The sequence below is a fragment of the Rhamphochromis sp. 'chilingali' genome, assembly GCF_963969265.1.
Source record: "Rhamphochromis sp. 'chilingali' genome assembly, chromosome: 11".
NCBI classification, from domain to species: Eukaryota; Metazoa; Chordata; class Actinopteri; order Cichliformes; family Cichlidae; genus Rhamphochromis; species Rhamphochromis sp. 'chilingali'.
In genome coordinates this window covers 36072534-36092645 of record NC_137938.1, presented here as the reverse complement: position 1 = coordinate 36092645, position 20112 = coordinate 36072534, and positions in this window count along the sequence as shown.

The following is a 20112-nucleotide window of genomic DNA, read 5'->3' as shown; positions in this document are numbered from 1 at the left end:
TGAATATCAAGAGAAAAGAAAAAAAAACACTTTGAAGGGGTATATTAATCTTGCCTGTGGATGCAACTTGCAGACTGGAGGAGATAAGACATGGACATAACTAAGCACAAGCAGAACATGATGGCTGGGGGGGAAACACACGTGACAGAAGGAATGGGTCACAAGGGAAAAACATGGAAACGAGACGGGAGAAAAGGACATTACTGAAATACATGAAGGGCCAGGGCTGGGACAGCCAACCAGTCACAGACAAAGAGCCACATCATACACCTGGGCACACATGAACATCACCCATCCCTTCCTCTGTCCTGCGTTCAGTTTAGGGTATCGAACTCAGGACCCTAGCCTCATCAGGCCGGGGTCTTTGTGTGGAGTCTGGATGTTCTCTCGAGCTTCCTCCCACAGTCTAGGGACATGCAGTTAGTGGGGGTCTTCTCGCCCCGTTCACATTCACACAGAGATGAATTGAAGATCACCTTGTGGTTAGTGCCTTCTATTCGATGTACAGACTGAATAATAACACCTTCTAATTAGTTCTATCTCCTATTGGTGCTCTTCTACGAGTAATCAGTGCTTGATGGCTTACTAAGCTTAACTTTTTTCCACAACATTGATAACAAACACACACAGAACAACAACAACATATGTTATCTAAAAAAAACTTGATTGGACCAAAGTTTTGATGTTCATCCTACATGTTTATTGAGATTGTCTAATGTCTGCGACGGTATCTTCTCCCACGTCTGCGGACACCCGAGGCCTTGTGGGGTCTCTTGTGTCTGCGAACGGGGCGAGAAGACCTCGCATGTCTGCGTCTATACCTGCGTCGTGGCATTGTCCAAAACGGCGGTACCTGCTCCACGTCACGGGTTCTATTTATGGACTCACCTGGCAACTTTAGTGATGTCACTGCTGATGTTGTCACTGTTGGTGTGACCTCATGACTCATTCATGCCATCTGAACTGTGGTGTAATTATGAGGTCACAGGGGGACGTGAATTTATTCACAAAGTTGATAGAGAGTTTGGGTCATAACTCAAAGACGCAATGATGCAGTCAAATCATTTGGAATTAAATATCTCTGTCAGTGCGCCCCAGGGTGGCTGTGGCTACAATGTAGCTGCCATCACCAGTGTGTGAATGGGTGGATGACTGGATGTGTAAAGTGCTTTGGGGTCCTTAGGGACTAGTAAAGCGCTATGCAAATACAGGCCATTTACCATCTGTAAATTACAAGATTTAGAGGGTTCTGACATCACAGTCATCTTTCTGACATTGACATCCAGTCTCTCTGTTGTGATGTCAAATATCAATGCCAGATTCGTCTCTCTGTTGTGATGTCAGATATCAATGCCAGATTCGTCTCTCTGTTGTGATGTCAGATATCAATGCCAGATTCGTCTCTCTGTTGTGATGTCAGATATCAATGCCAGATTCGTCTCTCTGTTGTGATGTCAGATATTAATGCCAGATTCGTCTCTCTGTTGTTATGTCAAATATTAATGCCAGATTCGTCTCTCTGTTGTGATGTCAGATATCAATGCCAGATTCGTCTCTCTGTTGTGATGTCAGATATCAATGCCAGATTCGTCTCTCTGTTGTGATGTCAGATATTAATGCCAGATTCGTCTCTCTGTTGTTATGTCAAATATTAATGCCAAATTCGTCTCTCTGTTGTGATGTCAAATATTAATGCCAGATTCGTCTCTCTGTTGTGATGTCAAATATTAATGCCAAATTCGTCTCTCTGTTGTGATGTCAGATATTAATGCCAGATTCGTCTCTCTGTTGTGATGTCAAATATTAATGCCAAATTCGTCTCTCTGTTGTGATGTCAAATATTAATGCCAAATTCGTCTCTCTGTTGTGATGTCAGATATCAATGCCAAATTCGTCTCTCTGTTGTGATGTCAGATATTAATGCCAGATTCGTCTCTCTGTTGTGATGTCAAATATCAATGCCAAATTCGTCTCTCTGTTGTGATGTCAGATATCAATGCCAAATTCTTCTCTCTGTTGTGATGTCAGATATCAATGCCAAATTCGTCTCTCTGTTGTGATGTCAGATATTAATGCCAGATTCGTCTCTCTGTTGTGATGTCAAATATCAATGCCAGATTCGTCTCTCTGTTGTGATGTCAGATATCAATGCCAGATTCGTCTCTCTGTTGTGATGTCAGATATTAATGCCAAATTCGTCTCTCTGTTGTGATGTCAGATATTAATGCCAAATTCGTCTCTCTGTTGTGATGTCAGATATTAATGCCAGATTCGTCTCTCTGTTGTGATGTCAGATATTAATGCCAAATTCGTCTCTCTGTTGTGATGTCAGATATTAATGCCAGATTCGTCTCTCTGTTGTGATGTCAAATATCAATGCCAGATTCGTGTCTCTGTTGTGATGTCAAATATCAATGCCAGATTCATCTCTCTGTTGTGATGTCAGATATCAATGCCAAATTCGTCTCTCTGTTGTGATGTCAGATATTAATGCCAGATTCGTCTCTCTGTTGTGATGTCAAATATCAATGCCAAATTCGTCTCTCTGTTGTGATGTCAGATATCAATGCCAAATTCGTCTCTCTGTTGTGATGTCAGATATTAATGCCAGATTCGTCTCTCTGTTGTGATGTCAAATATCAATGCCAAATTCTTCTCTCTGTTGTGATGTCAGATATCAATGCCAAATTCGTCTCTCTGTTGTGATGTCAGATATTAATGCCAGATTCGTCTCTCTGTTGTGATGTCAGATATTAATGCCAGATTCGTCTCTCTGTTGTGATGTCAAATATCAATGCCAGATTCGTCTCTCTGTTGTGATGTCAGATATCAATGCCAGATTCGTCTCTCTGTTGTGATGTCAGATATTAATGCCAAATTCGTCTCTCTGTTGTGATGTCAGATATTAATGCCAAATTCGTCTCTCTGTTGTGATGTCAGATATTAATGCCAAATTCGTCTCTCTGTTGTGATGTCAGATATTAATGCCAAATTCGTCTCTCTGTTGTGATGTCAGATATTAATGCCAGATTCGTCTCTCTGTTGTGATGTCAGATATTAATGCCAAATTCGTCTCTCTGTTGTGATGTCAGATATTAATGCCAGATTCGTCTCTCTGTTGTGATGTCAAATATCAATGCCAGATTCGTGTCTCTGTTGTGATGTCAAATATCAATGCCAGATTCATCTCTCTGTTGTGATGTCAAATATCAATGCCAGATTCATCTCTCTGTTGTGATGTCAGATATTAATGCCAGATTCGTCTCTCTGTTGTGATGTCAAATATCAATGCCAGATTCATCTCTCTGTTGTGATGTCAAATATCAATGCCAGATTCATCTCTCTGTTGTGATGTCAAATATCAATGCCAGATTCGTGTCTCTGTTGTGATGTCAAATATCAATGCCAGATTCATCTCTCTGTTGTGATGTCAAATATCAATGCCAGATTCATCTCTCTGTTGTGATGTCAGATATTAATGCCAGATTCGTCTCTCTGTTGTGATGTCAAATATCAATGCCAGATTCGTCTCTCTGTTGTGATGTCAAATATCAATGCCAGATTCGTCTCTCTGTTGTGATGTCAAATATTAATGCCAGATTCGTCTCTCTGTTGTGATGTCAGATATCAATGCCAGATTCGTCTCTCTGTTGTGATGTCAAATAATAATGCCAGATTCGTCTCTCTGTTGTGATGTCAAATATTAATGCCAAATTCGTCTCTCTGTTGTGATGTCAAATATCAATGCCAAATTCGTCTCTCTGTTGTGATGTCAAATATCAATGCCAAATTCTTCTCTCTGTTGTGATGTCAAATATCAATGCCAAATTCGTCTCTCTGTTGTGATGTCAGATATTAATGCCAAATTCGTCTCTCTGTTGTGATGTCAAATATTAATGCCAAATTCGTCTCTCTGTTGTGATGTCAAATATTAATGCCAAATTCGTCTCTCTGTTGTGATGTCAGATATTAATGCCAAATTCGTCTCTCTGTTGTGATGTCAAATATTAATGCCAAATTCGTCTCTCTGTTGTGATGTCAAATATTAATGCCAGATTCGTGTCTCTGTTGTGATGTCAGATATCAATGCCAAATTCGTCTCTCTGTTGTGATGTCAAATATTAATGCCAAATTCGTCTCTCTGTTGTGATGTCAAATATTAATGCCAAATTCTTCTCTCTGTTGTGATGTCAAATATCAATGCCAAATTCGTCTCTCTGTTGTGATGTCAAATATTAATGCCAGATTCGTGTCTCTGTTGTGATGTCAGATATCAATGCCAAATTCGTCTCTCTGTTGTGATGTCAAATATCAATGCCAAATTCTTCTCTCTGTTGTGATGTCAAATATCAATGCCAAATTCGTCTCTCTGTTGTGATGTCAGATATTAATGCCAAATTCGTCTCTCTGTTGTGATGTCAAATATTAATGCCAGATTCGTCTCTCTGTTGTGATGTCAGATATCAATGCCAGATTCGTCTCTCTGTTGTGATGTCAAATATTAATGCCAGATTCGTCTCTCTGTTGTGATGTCAAATATCAATGCCAGATTCGTCTCTCTGTTGTGATGTCAAATATTAATGCCAGATTCGTCTCTCTGTTGTGATGTCAAATATTAATGCCAGATTCGTCTCTCTGTTGTGATGTCAAATATTAATGCCAGATTCGTCTCTCTGTTGTGATGTCAGATATTAATGCCAAATTCGTCTCTCTGTTGTGATGTCAAATATTAATGCCAGATTCGTCTCTCTGTTGTGATGTCAGATATCAATGCCAGATTCGTCTCTCTGTTGTGATGTCAAATATTAATGCCAGATTCGTCTCTCTGTTGTGATGTCAAATATCAATGCCAGATTCGTCTCTCTGTTGTGATGTCAAATATTAATGCCAGATTCGTCTCTCTGTTGTGATGTCAAATATCAATGCCAGATTCGTCTCTCTGTTGTGATGTCAAATATTAATGCCAGATTCGTCTCTCTGTTGTGATGTCAAATATTAATGCCAGATTCGTCTCTCTGTTGTGATGTCAGATATCAATGCCAGATTCGTCTCTCTGTTGTGATGTCAAATAATAATGCCAGATTCGTCTCTCTGTTGTGATGTCAAATATCAATGCCAAATTCGTCTCTCTGTTGTGATGTCAGATATTAATGCCAAATTCGTCTCTCTGTTGTGATGTCAGATATCAATGCCAAATTCTTCTCTCTGTTGTGATGTCAAATATCAATGCCAAATTCGTCTCTCTGTTGTGATGTCAAATATCAATGCCAAATTCTTCTCTCTGTTGTGATGTCAAATATCAATGCCAAATTCGTCTCTCTGTTGTGATGTCAGATATTAATGCCAAATTCGTCTCTCTGTTGTGATGTCAAATATTAATGCCAAATTCGTCTCTCTGTTGTGATGTCAAATATTAATGCCAGATTCGTGTCTCTGTTGTGATGTCAGATATCAATGCCAAATTCGTCTCTCTGTTGTGATGTCAAATATTAATGCCAAATTCGTCTCTCTGTTGTGATGTCAAATATTAATGCCAGATTCGTCTCTCTGTTGTGATGTCAAATATCAATGCCAAATTCTTCTCTCTGTTGTGATGTCAAATATCAATGCCAAATTCGTCTCTCTGTTGTGATGTCAGATATTAATGCCAAATTCGTCTCTCTGTTGTGATGTCAGATATCAATGCCAAATTCTTCTCTCTGTTGTGATGTCAAATATCAATGCCAGATTCGTCTCTCTGTTGTGATGTCAAATATCAATGCCAAATTCGTCTCTCTGTTGTGATGTCAAATATTAATGCCAAATTCGTCTCTCTGTTGTGATGTCAGATATTAATGCCAAATTCGTCTCTCTGTTGTGATGTCAAATATCAATGCCAGATTCGTCTCTCTGTTGTGATGTCAGATATTAATGCCAAATTCGTCTCTCTGTTGTGATGTCAAATATCAATGCCAGATTCATCTCTCTGTTGTGATGTCAAATATCAATGCCAGATTCGTGTCTCTGTTGTGATGTCAAATATCAATGCCAGATTCATCTCTCTGTTGTGATGTCAAATATTAATGCCAGATTCGTCTCTCTGTTGTGATGTCAAATAATAATGCCAGATTCGTCTCTCTGTTGTGATGTCAAATATCAATGCCAGATTCGTCTCTCTGTTGTGATGTCAAATATTAATGCCAAATTCGTCTCTCTGTTGTGATGTCAAATATCAATGCCAAATTCGTCTCTCTGTTGTGATGTCAAATATTAATGCCAGATTCATCTCTCTGTTGTGATGTCAGATATTAATGCCAAATTCGTCTCTCTGTTGTGATGTCAGATATTAATGCCAAATTCGTCTCTCTGTTGTGATGTCAGATATTAATGCCAGATTCGTCTCTCTGTTGTGATGTCAGATATTAATGCCAAATTCGTCTCTCTGTTGTGATGTCAGATATTAATGCCAGATTCGTCTCTCTGTTGTGATGTCAAATATCAATGCCAGATTCGTGTCTCTGTTGTGATGTCAAATATCAATGCCAGATTCATCTCTCTGTTGTGATGTCAAATATCAATGCCAGATTCATCTCTCTGTTGTGATGTCAGATATTAATGCCAGATTCGTCTCTCTGTTGTGATGTCAAATATCAATGCCAGATTCATCTCTCTGTTGTGATGTCAAATATCAATGCCAGATTCATCTCTCTGTTGTGATGTCAAATATCAATGCCAGATTCGTGTCTCTGTTGTGATGTCAAATATCAATGCCAGATTCATCTCTCTGTTGTGATGTCAAATATCAATGCCAGATTCATCTCTCTGTTGTGATGTCAGATATTAATGCCAGATTCGTCTCTCTGTTGTGATGTCAAATATCAATGCCAGATTCATCTCTCTGTTGTGATGTCAGATATTAATGCCAGATTCGTCTCTCTGTTGTGATGTCAAATATCAATGCCAGATTCGTCTCTCTGTTGTGATGTCAAATATCAATGCCAGATTCGTCTCTCTGTTGTGATGTCAAATATTAATGCCAGATTCGTCTCTCTGTTGTGATGTCAGATATCAATGCCAGATTCGTCTCTCTGTTGTGATGTCAAATAATAATGCCAGATTCGTCTCTCTGTTGTGATGTCAAATATTAATGCCAAATTCGTCTCTCTGTTGTGATGTCAAATATCAATGCCAAATTCGTCTCTCTGTTGTGATGTCAAATATCAATGCCAAATTCTTCTCTCTGTTGTGATGTCAAATATCAATGCCAAATTCGTCTCTCTGTTGTGATGTCAGATATTAATGCCAAATTCGTCTCTCTGTTGTGATGTCAAATATTAATGCCAAATTCGTCTCTCTGTTGTGATGTCAAATATTAATGCCAAATTCGTCTCTCTGTTGTGATGTCAGATATTAATGCCAAATTCGTCTCTCTGTTGTGATGTCAAATATTAATGCCAAATTCGTCTCTCTGTTGTGATGTCAAATATTAATGCCAGATTCGTGTCTCTGTTGTGATGTCAGATATCAATGCCAAATTCGTCTCTCTGTTGTGATGTCAAATATTAATGCCAAATTCGTCTCTCTGTTGTGATGTCAAATATTAATGCCAAATTCTTCTCTCTGTTGTGATGTCAAATATCAATGCCAAATTCGTCTCTCTGTTGTGATGTCAAATATTAATGCCAGATTCGTGTCTCTGTTGTGATGTCAGATATCAATGCCAAATTCGTCTCTCTGTTGTGATGTCAAATATCAATGCCAAATTCTTCTCTCTGTTGTGATGTCAAATATCAATGCCAAATTCGTCTCTCTGTTGTGATGTCAGATATTAATGCCAAATTCGTCTCTCTGTTGTGATGTCAAATATTAATGCCAGATTCGTCTCTCTGTTGTGATGTCAGATATCAATGCCAGATTCGTCTCTCTGTTGTGATGTCAAATATTAATGCCAGATTCGTCTCTCTGTTGTGATGTCAAATATCAATGCCAGATTCGTCTCTCTGTTGTGATGTCAAATATTAATGCCAGATTCGTCTCTCTGTTGTGATGTCAAATATTAATGCCAGATTCGTCTCTCTGTTGTGATGTCAAATATTAATGCCAGATTCGTCTCTCTGTTGTGATGTCAGATATTAATGCCAAATTCGTCTCTCTGTTGTGATGTCAAATATTAATGCCAGATTCGTCTCTCTGTTGTGATGTCAGATATCAATGCCAGATTCGTCTCTCTGTTGTGATGTCAAATATTAATGCCAGATTCGTCTCTCTGTTGTGATGTCAAATATCAATGCCAGATTCGTCTCTCTGTTGTGATGTCAAATATTAATGCCAGATTCGTCTCTCTGTTGTGATGTCAAATATCAATGCCAGATTCGTCTCTCTGTTGTGATGTCAAATATTAATGCCAGATTCGTCTCTCTGTTGTGATGTCAAATATTAATGCCAGATTCGTCTCTCTGTTGTGATGTCAGATATCAATGCCAGATTCGTCTCTCTGTTGTGATGTCAAATAATAATGCCAGATTCGTCTCTCTGTTGTGATGTCAAATATCAATGCCAAATTCGTCTCTCTGTTGTGATGTCAGATATTAATGCCAAATTCGTCTCTCTGTTGTGATGTCAGATATCAATGCCAAATTCTTCTCTCTGTTGTGATGTCAAATATCAATGCCAAATTCGTCTCTCTGTTGTGATGTCAAATATCAATGCCAAATTCTTCTCTCTGTTGTGATGTCAAATATCAATGCCAAATTCGTCTCTCTGTTGTGATGTCAGATATTAATGCCAAATTCGTCTCTCTGTTGTGATGTCAAATATTAATGCCAAATTCGTCTCTCTGTTGTGATGTCAAATATTAATGCCAGATTCGTGTCTCTGTTGTGATGTCAGATATCAATGCCAAATTCGTCTCTCTGTTGTGATGTCAAATATTAATGCCAAATTCGTCTCTCTGTTGTGATGTCAAATATTAATGCCAGATTCGTCTCTCTGTTGTGATGTCAAATATCAATGCCAAATTCTTCTCTCTGTTGTGATGTCAAATATCAATGCCAAATTCGTCTCTCTGTTGTGATGTCAGATATTAATGCCAAATTCGTCTCTCTGTTGTGATGTCAGATATCAATGCCAAATTCTTCTCTCTGTTGTGATGTCAAATATCAATGCCAGATTCGTCTCTCTGTTGTGATGTCAAATATCAATGCCAAATTCGTCTCTCTGTTGTGATGTCAAATATTAATGCCAAATTCGTCTCTCTGTTGTGATGTCAGATATTAATGCCAAATTCGTCTCTCTGTTGTGATGTCAAATATCAATGCCAGATTCGTCTCTCTGTTGTGATGTCAGATATTAATGCCAAATTCGTCTCTCTGTTGTGATGTCAAATATCAATGCCAGATTCATCTCTCTGTTGTGATGTCAAATATCAATGCCAGATTCGTGTCTCTGTTGTGATGTCAAATATCAATGCCAGATTCATCTCTCTGTTGTGATGTCAAATATTAATGCCAGATTCGTCTCTCTGTTGTGATGTCAAATATTAATGCCAAATTCGTCTCTCTGTTGTGATGTCAGATATTAATGCCAAATTCGTCTCTCTGTTGTGATGTCAAATATCAATGCCAGATTCGTCTCTCTGTTGTGATGTCAAATAATAATGCCAGATTCGTCTCTCTGTTGTGATGTCAAATATCAATGCCAGATTCGTCTCTCTGTTGTGATGTCAAATATTAATGCCAAATTCGTCTCTCTGTTGTGATGTCAAATATCAATGCCAAATTCGTCTCTCTGTTGTGATGTCAGATATTAATGCCAAATTCGTCTCTCTGTTGTGATGTCAAATATTAATGCCAAATTCGTCTCTCTGTTGTGATGTCAAATATTAATGCCAGATTCGTGTCTCTGTTGTGATGTCAGATATCAATGCCAAATTCGTCTCTCTGTTGTGATGTCAAATATTAATGCCAAATTCGTCTCTCTGTTGTGATGTCAAATATTAATGCCAGATTCGTCTCTCTGTTGTGATGTCAAATATCAATGCCAAATTCTTCTCTCTGTTGTGATGTCAAATATCAATGCCAAATTCGTCTCTCTGTTGTGATGTCAGATATTAATGCCAAATTCGTCTCTCTGTTGTGATGTCAAATATCAATGCCAAATTCGTCTCTCTGTTGTGATGTCAAATATTAATGCCAGATTCGTCTCTCTGTTGTGATGTCAAATATCAATGCCAAATTCGTCTCTCTGTTGTGATGTCAAATATTAATGCCAGATTCGTCTCTCTGTTGTGATGTCAAATATCAATGCCAAATTCGTCTCTCTGTTGTGATGTCAGATATTATTGCCAGATTCGTCTCTCTGTTGTGATGTCAGATATTATTGCCAGATTCGTCTCTCTGTTGTGATGTCAAATATCAATGCCAAATTCGTCTCTCTGTTGTGATGTCAAATATTAATGCCAAATTCGTCTCTCTGTTGTGATGTCAAATATCAATGCCAAATTCGTCTCTCTGTTGTGATGTCAAATATCAATGCCAAATTCGTCTCTCTGTTGTGATGTCAAATATCAATGCCAAATTCGTCTCTCTGTTGTGATGTCAAATATTAATGCCAGATTCGTCTCTCTGTTGTGATGTCAAATATCAATGCCAAATTCGTCTCTCTGTTGTGATGTCAAATATCAATGCCAAATTCGTCTCTCTGTTGTGATGTCAAATATCAATGCCAAATTCGTCTCTCTGTTGTGATGTCAGATATTAATGCCAGATTCGTCTCTCTGTTGTGATGTCAGATATCAATGCCAGATTCGTCTCTCTGTTGTGATGTCAGATATTAATGCCAGATTCGTCTCTCTGTTGTGATGTCAAATATCAATGCCAGATTCGTCTCTCTGTTGTGATGTCAAATATTAATGCCAGATTCGTCTCTCTGTTGTGATGTCAGATATCAATGAAAGATTCGTGTCTCTGTTGTGATGTCAGATATTAATGCCAGATTCGTCTCTCTGTTGTGATGTCAAATATTAATGCCAGATTCGTCTCTCTGTTGTGATGTCAAATATCAATGCCATATTCGTCTCTCTGTTGTGATGTCAAATATCAATGCCAGATTCGTCTCTCTGTTGTGATGTCAAATATTAATGCCAGATTCGTCTCTCTGTTGTGATGTCAGATATCAATGAAAGATTCGTGTCTCTGTTGTGATGTCAAATATTAATGCCAGATTCGTCTCTCTGTTGTGATGTCAGATATCAATGAAAGATTCGTGTCTCTGTTGTGATGTCAAATATCAATGCCAGATTCGTGTCTCTGTTGTGATGTCAAATATTAATGCCAGATTCGTGTCTCTGTTGTGATGTCAAATATTAATGCCAGATTCGTGTCTCTGTTGTGATGTCAAATATTAATGCCAGATTCGTGTCTCTGTTGTGATGTCAAATATCAATGCCAAATTCGTCTCTCTGTTGTGATGTCAAATATCAATGCCAAATTCGTCTCTCTGTTGTGATGTCAGATATTAATGCCAGATTCGTCTCTCTGTTGTGATGTCAAATATTAATGCCAGATTCGTGTCTCTGTTGTGATGTCAAATATTAATGCCAGATTCGTGTCTCTGTTGTGATGTCAAATATTAATGCCAGATTCGTGTCTCTGTTGTGATGTCAAATATCAATGCCAAATTCGTCTCTCTGTTGTGATGTCAGATATCAATGCCAGATTCGTCTCTCTGTTGAACAGTATCCGGGTTTACACCAGCCCACCAGATTTCTTATTTGTGTTGCCCTGTAGTAATCCTGTAGGCAAGGGATGCCTAATCCTCCTTTATCTTTGGGAAGCTGAAGTGTTTTGAACTTAACTCTTGGCTTTTTACCCGCCCATATAAATCTTGAGAGGGTCCTATCCCACTCTACAAAGTATCTATCAGGGTTTTCTATAGAAACAGACTGGAATAAGTTTAATATCTTTGGGAGCATATTCATTTTTATGATGTCCACTCTAGAAGAAATGCTTAGATAGACCATCTGCTAATATTTAGCATGATATCTTTTTTAAGTAGGGGGTAGTTGATTTCTTCCAAGCTAGTTATATCCATTGATAAGTTTATGCCCAGATATTTGATAGTTCTTTTGTCCCAGCTTAGTTTGTATTTGTTGAGCAGATTCTGGGGAGGGCTATAAAAGCTACTAAGAACTTGTGTTTTTTGTATATTCAATTTATATCCCGAGTATAGCCCATACTCCTTTAACACTGACATGAGCTCCATAAGTGATTCGGTAGGTTTTGATAAGTAAACCAAAATGTCATCTGCAAACAGAATCAGAATCAGAAACTTTATTGTCATTGTCACGAGAACAACGAAATGAAGAATGGTCCCCGATCATTGCATCATCCCTAGCAATATCAAAATATAAATAAAACAATAAAATTCAATAAATAAAATAGATAGAATACTTAAAATACTAATAAGATATAACAGTAAAACATTCACATACATTCTCACACACATGCTTCAGACCGTGCATAGATTAACACAAGAGTGGCGTGATGGACATTTTTTTGTAGTATTCAGATGTGTTATTGCAGTTGGATAACAGCTGTGTTTGAGTCTATTAGTCCTTGCTCTGATTGCCCTGTACCGTCTGCCTGAGGGCAACAGTTCGAACAGGGAGTGGCCAGGATGTGAGGTGTCTTTTATGATGTTTTGGGCCTTTTTAAAACAGTGGGCGTTGTGTAGAACTTCCAGTGTGGGGAGAGGGCAGCCAGTGATCTTTTGGGCGGTGTTAATGATCCCTTGGAGTGCTTTCCTCTGAGCCCCTGTGCAGCTAGTGTACCAGATGCATATGCAGTAAGTTAGAACACTCTCAATGGTGGCTCTGTAGAAGGACACCAGCAGTCTCTGTGTGATGTTATTCCTCCTGAGAATTCTCAGGAAGTACAGTCTCTGTTGGGCCTTTTTCAGCAGCTCGGAGGTGTTCACACTCCAGGAAAGGTTCTCCTCTATATTGACTCCCAGGAAGCGGAAGCTTGCCACCCTTTCTACACAGTCCCCATTTATGAATAGTGGTTGGATCTCTGCCTTTTTCCTTCTGAAGTCTATTATGAGTTCTTTGGTTTTTGAAGTGTTGAGGAGGAGGTTATTGGCCTTACACCATGACGTCAGCTGCTCCACCTCGTCTCTGTACGTAGACTCGTCTCCCTTGGAAATGAGCCCCACCACTGTGGTGTCATCTGCAAATTTCACAAAGATGTTGCTGTGGTGGCGAGGAGTGCAGTCGTGTGTGTAGAGAGAGTAGAGCAGTGGACTGAGCACACAGCCCTGGGGTGAGCCAGTGCTGAGACTCAGGGCTGAGGATGTGTGATGGCCAACTCTGACTCTCTGTCTACGGCCCGAGAGGAAGCTATTGATCCACATGCAGGTGCTGTCTGGAAGCCCCAGGTCTTGTAGCTTGGCCACCAGTTTGTGTGGAAGGATGGTGTTAAAAGCTGAGCAGTAATCCACGAAGAGCATCCGCACATAGCTACCATGCTCTTCCAGGTGAGTTAATGCAGCATGGAGTGCTGTGGCTACAGCGTCTTCCGTGGATCGGTTTGCTCTGTAGGCAAACTGGTGTGGATCCAGGCTGCGGGGCAGGGCTGCTGTGATGTGTCTGCGGACCAGCTTCTCAAAGCATTTCATTACCACTGGGGTGAGTGCCACCGGTCTGTAGTCATTCAGGCCGGTGATGTGGGGCTTCTTAGGCAAGGGGACTATGGTGGAGGACTTCAGGCAGAGTGGGACAGTCGCCTGTGCGAGGGATTTGTTGAAGATCCTGGTGAAGATCCCAGCCAGCTGTCCTGCACAATCCCTCAATATTCGACCTGGCACACCATCAGGACCCGCCGCCTTCCTCGGGTTAACAGCCTGCAGCATGCGCCTCACCTCGTGCTCTTCCAGGGTGAGGGTGGTGCTGCTATGGGTGGCGTGTTGCTGCTGTGGCTCCAATACCTCCGGTACCCTGGTCTCAAAGCGGGCAAAGAAGATATTCAGCTCCTCTGCCAGCTCCAGGTCACCGTCCGCAGCTCCGAGATTGATCTTATAGTTGGTTAGGTGCTGGATGCCTTGCCACACCTGCCGGCTGGTATTACTCTTCAAAAACAAGGCCAATTTCTGCTCACTTCCAGTGATATTAATCCCTTTTATGTTACCATTCTGCCTAATCCTTTCAGCCAATGGCTCTATAAAAATAGCAAATAAGAGTGGACTCAGTGGGCATCCTTGTCTTGTGGACCTTTCAAGCTTGAAAGCATCTGAAAGTTCACCGTTAATCTTTACTTTTGCAGTTGGGCTATTATACAAGGCCCTCAATATAGTGATGATGGACCCATTAAACCCATGGATTTTTTTTTAAAATATGAAAAAAAATTTAACTTTTTCCTTCCGTCATACTTCAGAAATATAATACATTAATTTTTTGAACATTTTAAAACATTTAAGTTTGCTCGTTGTATTTATAAGATCCTACATTGACGTGCTCCACAATCATTGGTCAGTCATGTTAAAATCCATTATCAGTGGAAAACAAACCTGATCCTCTACTAGAGGCGATTGTGCAATACCTTTTAGACATAACACTCAGCAAACAGTTATTATTAGTTAAAGTCAGTGAGATTTGGAGTGATACATGACACATGACGGAATAAGACACGCAGACTTAGCATGACGAGCCGACGAGGAACATGTACACTGTGAATACATACAGAGGGAAAAGGGGACAGGAGATAAGACATGGACATAACTAAGCACAAACAGAACATGATGGCTGGGGGGGAAACACACGTGACAGAAGGAATGGGTCACAAGGGAAAAACATGTAAACGAGACGGGAGAAAAGGACATTACTGAAATACATGAAGGGCCAGGGCTGGGACAGCCAACCAGTCACAGACAAAGAGCCACATCATACACCTGGGCGCACATGAACATCACCCATCCCTTCCTCTGTCCTGCGTTCAGTTTAGGGTATCGAACTCAGGACCCTAGCCTCATCAGGCCGGGGTCTTTGTGTGGAGTCTGGATGTTCTCTCGAGCTTCCTCCCACAGTCTAGGGACATGCAGTTAGTGGGGGTCTTCTCGCCCCGTTCACATTCACACAGAGATGAATTGAAGATCACCTTGTGGTTAGTGCCTTCTATTCGATGTACAGACTGAATAATAACACCTTCTAATTAGTTCTGTCTCCTATTGGTGCTCTTCTACGAGTGATCAGTGCTTGATGGCTTACTAAGCTTAACTTTTTTCCACAACATTGATAACAAACACACACAGAACAACAACAACATATGTTATCTAAAAAAAACTTGATTGGACCAAAGTTTTGATGTTCATCCTACATGTTTATTGAGATTGTCTAATGTCTGCGACGGTATCTTCTCCCACGTCTGCGGACACCCGAGGCCTTGTGGGGTCTCTTGTGTCTGCGAACGGGGCGAGAAGACCTCGCATGTCTGCGTCTATACCTGCGTCGTGGCATTGTCCAAAACGGCGGTACCTGCTCCACGTCACGGGTTCTATTTATGGACTCACCTGGCAACTTTAGTGATGTCACTGCTGATGTTGTCACTGTTGGTGTGACCTCATGACTCATTCATGCCATCTGAACTGTGGTGTAATTATGAGGTCACAGGGGGACGTGAATTTATTCACAAAGTTGATAGAGAGTTTGGGTCATAACTCAAAGACGCAATGATGCAGTCAAATCATTTGGAATTAAATATCTCTGTCAGTGCGCCCCAGGGTGGCTGTGGCTACAATGTAGCTGCCATCACCAGTGTGTGAATGGGTGGATGACTGGATGTGTAAAGTGCTTTGGGGTCCTTAGGGACTAGTAAAGCGCTATGCAAATACAGGCCATTTACCATCTGTAAATTACAAGATTTAGAGGGTTCTGACATCACAGTCATCTTTCTGACATTGACATCCAGTCTCTCTGTTGTGATATCAAATGTCAATGCCAGATTCGTCTCTCTGTTGTGATGTCAGATATTAATGCCAGATTCGTCTCTCTGTTGTGATGTCAGATATCAATGCCAGATTCGTCTCTCTGTTGTGATGTCAAATATTAATGCCAGATTCGTCTCTCTGTTGTGATGTCAGATATTAATGCCAGATTCGTCTCTCTGTTGTGATGTCAGATATCAATGCCAGATTCGTCTCTCTGTTGTGATGTCAGATATTAATGCCAGATTCGTCTCTCTGTTGTGATGTCAGATATCAATGCCAGATTCGTCTCTCTGTTGTGATGTCAGATATTAATGCCAGATTCGTCTCTCTGTTGTGATGTCAGATATTAATGCCAGAGTTGTCTCTCTGTTGTGATGTCAGATATCAATGCCAGATTCGTCTCTCTGTTGTGATGTCAGATATTAATGCCAGAGTTGTCTCTCTGTTGTGATGTCAGATATTAATGCCAGATTCGTCTCTCTGTTGTGATGTCAAATATCAATGCCAGATTCGTCTCTCTGTTGTGATGTCAAATATTAATGCCAGATTCGTCTCTCTGTTGTGATGTCAAATATCAATGCCAGATTCGTCTCTCTGTTGTGATGTCAGATATCAATGCCAGATTCGTGTCTCTGTTGTGATGTCAGATATTAATGCCAGATTCGTCTCTCTGTTGTGATGTCAGATATTAATGCCAGATTCGTCTCTCTGTTGTGATGTCAGATATCAATGCCAGATTCGTGTCTCTGTTGTGATGTCAGATATTAATGCCAGATTCGTCTCTCTGTTGTGATGTCAAATATCAATGCCAGATTCGTCTCTCTGTTGTGATGTCAGATATTAATGCAGGATTCGTCTCTCTGTTGTGATGTCAGATATTAATGCCAGATTCGTCTCTCTGTTGTGATGTCAAATATCAATGCCAGATTCGTCTCTCTGTTGTGATGTCAAATATTAATGCCAGATTCGTCTCTCTGTTGTGATGTCAAATATCAATGCCAGATTCGTGTCTCTGTTGTGATGTCAGATATTAATGCCAGATTCGTGTCTCTGTTGTGATGTCAGATATTAATGCCAGATTCGTCTCTCTGTTGTGATGTCAGATATCAATGCCAGATTCGTCTCTCTGTTGTGATGTCAGATATTAATGCCAGATTCGTGTCTCTGTTGTGATGTCAGATATTAATGCCAGATTCGTCTCTCTGTTGTGATATCAGATATCAATGCCAGATTCGTCTCTCTGTTGTGATGTCAAATATTAATGCCAGATTCGTCTCTCTGTTGTGATGTCAAATATCAATGCCAGATTCGTCTCTCTGTTGTGATGTCAAATATTAATGCCAGATTCGTCTCTCTGTTGTGATGTCAGATATCAATGCCAGATTCGTCTCTCTGTTGTGATGTCAGATATCAATGCCAGATTCGTCTCTCTGTTGTGATGTCAAATATTAATGCCAGATTCGTCTCTCTGTTGTGATGTCAGATATCAATGCCAGATTCGTGTCTCTGTTGAACAGTATCCGGGTTTACACCAGCCCACCAGATTTCTTATTTGTGTTGCCCTGTAGTAATCCTGTAGGCAAGGGATGCCTAATCCTCCTTTATCTTTGGGAAGCTGAAGTGTTTTGAACTTAACTCTTGGCTTTTTACCCGCCCATATAAATCTTGAGAGGGTCCTATCCCACTCTACAAAGTATCTATCAGGGTTTTCTATAGAAACAGACTGGAATAAGTTTAATATCTTTGGGAGCATATTCATTTTTATGATGTCCACTCTAGAAGAAATGCTTAGATAGACCATCTGCTAATATTTAGCATGATATCTTTTTTAAGTAGGGGGTAGTTGATTTCTTCCAAGCTAGTTATATCCATTGATAAGTTTATGCCCAGATATTTGATAGTTCTTTTGTCCCAGCTTAGTTTGTATTTGTTGAGCAGATTCTGGGGAGGGCTATAAAAGCTACTAAGAACTTGTGTTTTTTGTATATTCAATTTATATCCCGAGTATAGCCCATACTCCTTTAACACTGACATGAGCTCCATAAGTGATTCGGTAGGTTTTGATAAGTAAACCAAAATTTCATCTGCAAACAAGGCCAATTTCTGCTCACTTCCAGTGATATTAATCCCTTTTATGTTACCATTCTGCCTAATCCTTTCAGCCAATGGCTCTATAAAAATAGCAAATAAGAGTGGACTCAGTGGGCATCCTTGTCTTGTGGACCTTTCAAGCTTGAAAGCATCTGAAAGTTCACCGTTAATCTTTACTTTTTCAGTTGGGCTATTATACAAGGCCCTCAATATAGTGATGATGGACCCATTAAACCCATGGATTTTTTTTTAAAATATGAAAAAAATGTAACTTTTTCCTTCCGTCATACTTCAGAAATATAATACATTAATTTTTTGAACATTTTAAAACATTTAAGTTTGCTCGTTGTATTTATAAGATCCTACATTGACGTGCTCCACAATCATTGGTCAGTCATGTTAAAATCCATTATCAGTGGAAAACAAACCTGATCCTCTACTAGAGGCGATTGTGCAATACCTTTTAGACACAACACTCAGCAAACAGTTATTATTAGTTAAAGTCAGTGAGATTTGGAGTGATACATGACACATGACGGAATAAGACACGCAGACTTAGCATGACGAACCGACGAGGAACACGTACACTGTGAATACATACAGAGGGAAAAGGGGACAGGAGATAAGACATGGACATAACTAAGCACAAACAGAACATGATGGCTGGGGGGGAAAACACACGTGACCAATAATAGTAGACCTGTGCTACATTTGTCCAGCTAGGCAACACATATTTCTGCATAAGAGATACATGAGACACCCTTTAAATAAGCAAATTTCATGTTTAAAACATGGAAATGCAGCCAAAATGGACCATACAATGGCCTCAGTGAACACATCAGCACATAAGTAGAGATAAGGAAACTCAATCACATTAGATATTAATATTACTATGAGTAAATTATATATATTATATATTCTGTTATATGGTTTAAAGAATACAATGTGATAATCACACAGGAGAACGCTGTTTCCAGTTATACAAATTTATTTTATTTCACTATTAAAGAAACCAATTATGTAAATAAAAGCTCACCACAAGAACATCTCCCAACCCAGTCTTACAAAGTTGCAGTTACAATAAAAAATGGGTAGGGAACATGAACTGTTGGTGAGCTAAAAAACAATCCTGGTGCTGATGCTTGTCATTGAACGTTTTGGACAGAGCTCTTGATTGAAATGCCTACCGTTGTGTGTAGGCATTTCGGTCCAGATGTTATGGAGTTCAGTTCAGCTAAGATGTATTTCTAAAGCACCGGATCGCAAAAATAGCCGCTTCTCGGCTGTTTATATTGTAAGGTAAAGACCATACAATATAAGAGAGAAAACCCCCCAACAATCAGATGATCCCCTGTGAGCAAACCCTTGATGACAGTGTCTGTGAAGGTTATCAGTCATCAAGGCCATAGTAGTCTAAGGAGCTTGGAAAGAAAAGCGCCTGGACTTCTTTAAGTTAAAGAAGTCCAGGCGCTTTTCTCCAAGCTCCTTAGACTTGGTGACGGTGGGAAAGAAAAACTCCCTTTTAACAGGAAGAAACTTTCGGCAGAACCAGGCTCAGTGAGGGGCGGCCATCTGCCTCGACCGGTTGGGGGGGGGGCACAGCTGTTATAACCCCTGACGCAGCATAGCTTCTAATTCTGAAAGATACGTAGATACCTTAAACCTGCACTCTATGCAGGACACCAAGCGATGACACGACTTGCAGTACTATAGGAGTCTATGCAGAAACAGTTTTCTCTCTTGAATCTCTGTAATTTTTTTGCTACTGAGTGTCTGGGTGCAGTCACTCATTTTGGGCCAATTAAATCAAATGAACTTCCATTGTCTAAGTTATAGCCCTATTGAACCTGCGTTAACCAGGTTTAATAGGGAGGGCCAAAGTCGTAGTTGTGCTAAATTTCCTCGAATTCTCCTCGGAGATTTTCGAGTAGCTTCCTTTGTTCTTGAAAGTTCTTTTCCATTTGTCTCATCGCTTCCCGTCCATTCCACATCTTTTTGGTAAGGTCACTAACCGTATTTTCCAAGGCCTTATTTTGTTGTTTGAGTATGTCAACTTGGACATCG